Raw genomic sequence first — 6,612 nt, 5'->3', positions numbered from 1 at the left:
CAAAACATCTTGACTTGTTTACCAGGAGCTGCTCAAACCTGGATCTAAGTAATATTTGTCCATCTACTGACTTTTACTATCCCATCCTGTCCAGCATCTAATAACAGATCCATACACTGACCTCTGTCATCTCTCCGCATCTCCCTGCTTCAATTTTGTGAGCATGTGTTATTTACGAGCCGATGTGAAGTTGGGGGAATGGGTTCATGCCACTCTAATCTCAGAAACCTGGATGAGAGCGCTGCAGATATCACTTCGCCTTTTCAATCAGGCCTGAGCCTCTGAATAATTTGGTTTGTGGAATCGCAAATGACGAGAGGAAATGTTGAGGAGGAGAGAAGCTGGATGTGGAAATGCATTATTAAGCAGGTTATTATAAAAAAAAGACCACTTTTCTGCATATCATTAACAGACGGAAAGAACCGGAAACTCCACAACAAGCAGCAGTTTATTTCATCAGCTATAAAGCCATAAGTCATTCAGATTCTCTCGAAATGTCTGGTGTTATAGCACAGAAAGTGTTCTTATGTCACTAGTAATTTGGTTCAAAGGAGATATTTAAAGCCTACAATCTTTTAAAACCTCATTTCTAGTAGCAGTTAGTGAATGAAACATGAGGTGAGGTTTATTCCCAATGAGCGTTCCTCCACCTAACCCCGAGCTGCACTGAGTGGTGTGAAATCTTTCTGGGGTTTAAACACATCCTAGTGATTCACACCGGCGACGTCAAGAAACTCAAATGACTCTAAAAGTACGGAGCTGTGAATTGCTGTGAGACCTCCAGGGTAAAAACACTAAGCCTGGTTTAAGTTGCGTTACATTGTGGGACGTGTGATGGCGTGTGAATTGACATGATAAAGACATTTAAAAGGACCGGCAGGATTGGAGGGTTGTACTGTAGATCACTGATGATGCTGTATTGTTTCCCTCAGAGTCGGTCCTGAGGTTCGTGGTTACTTACTGATTGTCCAGCATTTTAATTGTTAATCCTCATTTGGGATCCTATCCTAGGATTGCTGACACCCTTGAAGATGCCCCAGAAGGGAGAGGAATGTCTGGCTGTTACCCTTGAAATGTTCTTTCCAAAATTCATCTTCTGAGGAACCATGAAGAAGCTTACTGAATATCTAACGGCTGCTGGTGGATCCTCCCCCCTCTGTTCAGAAATGGTTTGGTCCAGTTGATCCACTTTATTCCTCTTTCAAACTAGACTGTAGCCATTGTTGTCTCGAGGAGAAACTGATGATTCCTCTCAGACGAGACGAGTAAAGAAACACAAATCCACTTGGCCTACTTCATATTAGCGAAGAGTTTCACCAAGAAATTAAATGCTTTACAACAGTTGAGGAAAATAACGGATGATGGGGTGAAACGGCAACCCGCTGGGACTGTCATCGTCTGGAAGTTGATTAATCTCTAATAAAAGCAAATCCTGAAGTCTTTTATTCTCTTTATACAAATTAGTTCCTGTTAGCATCCTTTGTCATGTTACGAAGCTCTGACACTGGAGACTCCTTCCTTAAATCTCTTTAGATAAAAACATCACCGTGTATGTTATTGATTAAACAGTAAAATGATACTCCTGATACTCTGATCTCACTGTTCCATCATCCACAGTGTTTTTGGTTATATGTTCATGTTAGCCAATATCGTCGTATTTAGTTTTGTTTGCATAAATAAGTCTCAGTGTTTGAACCTAACACTACAGACCAGGACTTTTCCTCATCCCTCCCCCCTGATCCCCAAGTTATTGTTTGCTCCAGGATCCGTGGCTCAGGTGGACCAGACCTCCGGCGTGTTGGTGCTGTGACCCGGGTGCGTGGAGCTTTGTCCGAGGTTGCAGGAGCTGCCGAGGAGAGCGTTTGAGGCATGTGGAGACGCCGGCTGTTCATCTTTCTCTCACTCTCCCTGCTGCTTTCAGCTCCCATCTGTGTCAGAGCTGCAATCGAAGCTTTTGATGTTGACCTAAATATATCCCAGAATATTTGATCTACTTTAGAAGTTCAAGCTCTGAAAGTATATTTTCTTTGGTGAGATTTGGGAGATTCGGTGTGAGATGTGGAATTGAGACATGTTGTTGTCGTGGTTTCATAACCATCAGTAATGTACACAGTACCTCGTAACTGCTGCATGATCACAAACCACAGCTAGAGTTTAGTCACCTTGAGCTTGTTAGCAAACTCAATTCCTGGATATAAACTTAGCTAGCTTAGTACTATATCTGCATCCCAAATGACCTACTACACAATACGCGCTTAGACTATGCACTGTGTGCTCTAGCATCTAGTTCTTTACTAACCAGAAGTCATTTCCAAGTTGATGGTCAATGACGCCAAACACATTTAACGTGAATAATGTGAACTTTTAAAATATGCATGAGCTAACACTGGAAGGCGTCTTGCTCATCGGAATGAAAATGTTCCTCTATGTAAGCAAAGCTGTGAGTGTTGCAAGCATGAAGTGTCCAAAATTCCATGCCATGCTAGTTATTTAAACAGAGCAGCATGTTGAGATAATTTTTATTATTTATTTTCCTCCAGGAAATTGTTCTCAATAGGACCTGTTGTAATATATCCTTGATGTCATCACAGCTGCTTTAAATATTCCTGAATAATTAGCATTAAATGTGTGAAAGCTTGTACTGCTTCCTAATAGATAAGGAAATAAAATAAGGTATTGATAGTACTGAGTTTAAGACCTTACTATGTGTGTGTGTGTGTGTGTGTGTGAAGAGATCGTGACACACTTCAAACAGCGTTAGCTCAGCTGCAGAGGAACGAGCAGAGCTCTGTAATCTGATGTGAGCCGACTTCCAACTAGCTTTCTCTCAGCGTACTGAAGTGTGGGAACAACCCTAGCGCTTTCTGATCAATAATCCATTCCAAGCACGTCGCCGTTTCCTCTTTAGCTGCTGCTTGTGGCCTGGCCAAGGTGATTTGTCCTACAGTTTAATCATAAACATGACGGCTGAAAGACTACAGCGCTCTGTGCTACAAGAGATTTCCTGATGAAAAAAATAGATCTGAAACAATTCCAGAAAAAAAAACTGTCCATAGAAGAAAGCTTTAGTATTTGGCAGGGGGTGGATGATGTGGACAGAATATTAATCATATTTCCATGCTTTTGTTGCTAATTCATCCAGTAAATAATCCGCTATCAGGATGTGATTCCAAATGGCTCAGAAATTCAGCCGGAAACAAGGCATGACCTGGTAATAAAATCAATAAGAATCAGATGAGAAGTCAGACTCCTGGTATCCTGGTGATGACCTCTGGTGTTGTGGAGTGGAATTGTCAGGTGATTAATGAGCTATTTGCATTATTTTATTCATTATTTTTATTTTCTCCCAGGTCCTGAAACAGTAACATGCATCACTGTTGTTCATATAAGCATGGAAAAAACAACAATGTTGTACAATAATTTCAGATGATTTACTACATCAGTGCGAGACAAGCAGCATCCTCACGCTATTTCAGTTGATAATAATGTTTTACTAAAAATTAGGAGCAGATTAGATATAATTACATTTCATATTTATTATTATGAAATCAACACTCCTCTAATTCTGACTAATTCCAAAAATAATATTTTACTCATGTTTTGCTTGATTTTTTAGTTCTCACAGGAATATGTATACGAAATGATTGTACTGTATTGTGTGATGTTTGTGTAGATTCATATATTACTTATATTCATCAGAATGATTATTATTTTCTTTTGTCTTGAACTTCAAGCAATTGTCTTTTTAATCAAATTTAAATGGATTATATTTGAGTTAAAATAAATAACCTATAAACTTCAGCATCAATAAACTATAAGTCATGCCAAGACCAGTGATTAACACCAGTGTGATTAATAATCTGTGATTATTACCTGTGATTAACACCTGTGATTAATACCTATGATTAGCACCTATGTGATTACTACCTGTGATTAATAACTCTAAATATTACCTGTGATTAATACCTGCATGAATAATACCTGTGATTAATACCTGTGTGATTAATAATCTGTGATTAACACCTGTGTGATTAATAACTGTGATTAACACCTGTGTGATTATTACCTGTGATTAACACCTGTGATTAACACCTGTGTGATTATCACCTGTGATTAATAACTGTAAATATTACCTGTGATTAACACCTGTTGGATTAATAATCTGTGATTAACACCTGTGTGATTAATACCTATGATTAACACCTGTGTGATTAATACCTGTGATTAACACCTGTGAGATTATTACCTGTGATTAATAACTGTAAATATTACCTGTGATTAACACCTGTTGGATTAATAATCTGTGATTAACACCTGTGTGATTAATACCTGTGATTAACACCTGTGTGATTAATACCTGTGATTAACACCTGTGTGATAATTACCTGCGATTAGTAACTGTAAATCTTACCTGTGATTAACACCCGTGTGATTAATACCTGTGATTATCACCTGTGTGATTAATACCTGTGATTAACACCTGTTGGATTAATAATCTGTGATTAACACATGTGTGATTAATACCTGTGATTAACACCTGTGTGATTATTACCTGTGATTAATAACTGTAAATATTACCTGTGATTAACACCTGTTGGATTAATAATCTGTGATTAACACCTGTGTGATTAATACCTGTGATTAACACATGTGTGATTAATAATCTGTGATTAACACCTGTGTGATTAATACCTGTGATTAACACATGTATGATTACTACCTGTAATTAATAACTGTAAATATTACCTGTGATTGATACATGTGATTAACACCTGCATGAATAATACCTGTGATTAATACCTGTGATTACCACCTGTGTGATTAATACCTGTGTGATTAACATCTGTGTGATTAATAATCTGTAATTATTACCTGTAATTAATAACTGTAAATATTACCTGTGATTAACACCCGTGTGATTAATACCCATGATTACCACCTGTGTGATTAATACCTGTGATTAATAACTATGTGATTAATACCTGTGATCCTCCTTTTTCATTATTTACTAAATATGCAATGTACTGTAAAAACTCGCATCAGAATGTTCCACACATCAGATTGCCAAAGATTCCAATCGTACGTTGTTTCTGTTTATAGTAATTCAAGGGAACGGTAGAATAAATGATGCAGTATAAATGATATAAGGAATAATGCTCTCTCTCTCTCTCTCTCTCTCTCCCGTTACACCTTTACATGGTGCGTTAATAACATGTGTCTCAGTACTTCCATGTGCTCTTTTGCTGCACACTCAAAATTATTCACTTTTTTTTACACCAAAAGAGGACATACTTGTAGTGTATAGTAAAAATAGGTGAATTGGGACTGTTACTATAGAAACGATAACGTTTTAAAGCAAGTTAATTCAAACCTGTCATTTAGAGCTGCTGTTTTAGAAAACTAATCAACGCATCCTGACCAATCAGATTCGAGAATCCATCAGGGCGTGGTGTAATGACTAATAACACCCGCATTCGCTAATTAAACAATCAATCACGTGACGAATTTTAATTTATGCTAATTTATGCGGGTTAGTCACCCTCGCGTCACCGCGATGACGATTTAACCGATTTTGCAATATATCGCGGCTGTTATTTCTTTATTTTTCCTACACTCCATCACTCCTCCCTCCCTCCCTCCCTCCCTCACCTCAGCAGCAGTATAGAGGCGTCGTAGCGCGGCTCTTTCTCACCGGCGCGCGCGGGCGGAAGCAGGGGGTGACGCTTCCCCGGTAAACGGCGCGCGCCTCCAGTCGCAGTCAGTGAGTCACTCCGAAGCAGCGCCGGTGTTGGCTCGTTCAGTCGCTCGCGCTCAGTCACCGGCGGCGGATATAAGCGGAATCTAACGGCAGGATGTGAACATCAGCAGCGAGTCGTGCCGCTGCAGCCACAGGACACAGGACATGTAGAGGATCCCGCGCGCGCGTCGGTGAGTGGCGCGTGCGCGTCTGGCGGAAAAAAATAAAGCCGGGGTTAAAAAATGCGCGGTGCGTCGGCGCGGAGCTGAAGCGCAACTCTCTTACAGGGATTAATACAGATCGCAATAAGAATTAAGAAAACAACGACACAACAACAAACCCACAATTTCAATGATCAACAGCGTGCGGGTGCGTGAATTCAGGCGCGTTCGTGCGCTTTATTTGTCCGAGATGACCGGATGAGGGAAGGACACGCGACTGGTCTCGAGCAGCAGGTTCACCAGCGGACACGCGCAGGTTTGTCATGATTTATACATCTGTTGTTGCTGCTGAGGATGTGAGGAATAAGTTGCACATCTATCTATCTATCTATCTATCTATCTATCTATCTATCTATCTATCTATCTATCTATCTAGCAGTCATGATGTAGATAATGTCTCTCTGATTCTCCATATATAGATTATGTACACACACACACACACACACACTATTAATCCATCTCTCTCTCTCTCTCTCTCTCTCTCTCTCTCTCTCTCTCTCCCCCATCTCTATCTATCTATCTATCTATCTATCTATCTATCTATCTATCTATCTATCTCTCACACACACACACACACAGAATGTCAAATAAATGCGCATTATAGTGCATATAGATTGCTCTCCACCTCTACAACCTTCATGCAGATCCAACAGG

General features: G+C 39.7%; 1 protein-coding gene across 4 annotated transcripts in view; it reads left to right on the top strand.

Annotated features, from left to right (window-relative positions):
* Positions 1-5,670: 5,670 nt before the first annotated feature.
* dlgap4a (discs, large (Drosophila) homolog-associated protein 4a) overlaps positions 5,671-6,612 on the top strand; it is a 119,536-nt gene continuing 118,594 nt past the window's right edge. For 2 of the 4 annotated variants that reach the window (XM_058410488.1, XM_058410485.1), the window contains exon 1: positions 5,676-6,214. The gene's annotated coding sequence lies outside the window, so the exon portion shown is untranslated. Of the gene's footprint in view, positions 6,215-6,612 lie in introns of all 4 variants that reach the window. The other 2 variants (XM_058410490.1, XM_058410489.1) reach the window with 2 other exon arrangements.

The sequence above is a fragment of the Hemibagrus wyckioides genome, linkage group LG15 (assembly GCF_019097595.1).
Source record: "Hemibagrus wyckioides isolate EC202008001 linkage group LG15, SWU_Hwy_1.0, whole genome shotgun sequence".
In the NCBI taxonomy this organism is placed as follows: Eukaryota; Metazoa; Chordata; class Actinopteri; order Siluriformes; family Bagridae; genus Hemibagrus; species Hemibagrus wyckioides.
Note: the sequence above shows the minus strand (reverse complement) of the source record. Positions and strands in the feature narration are given on the sequence as shown.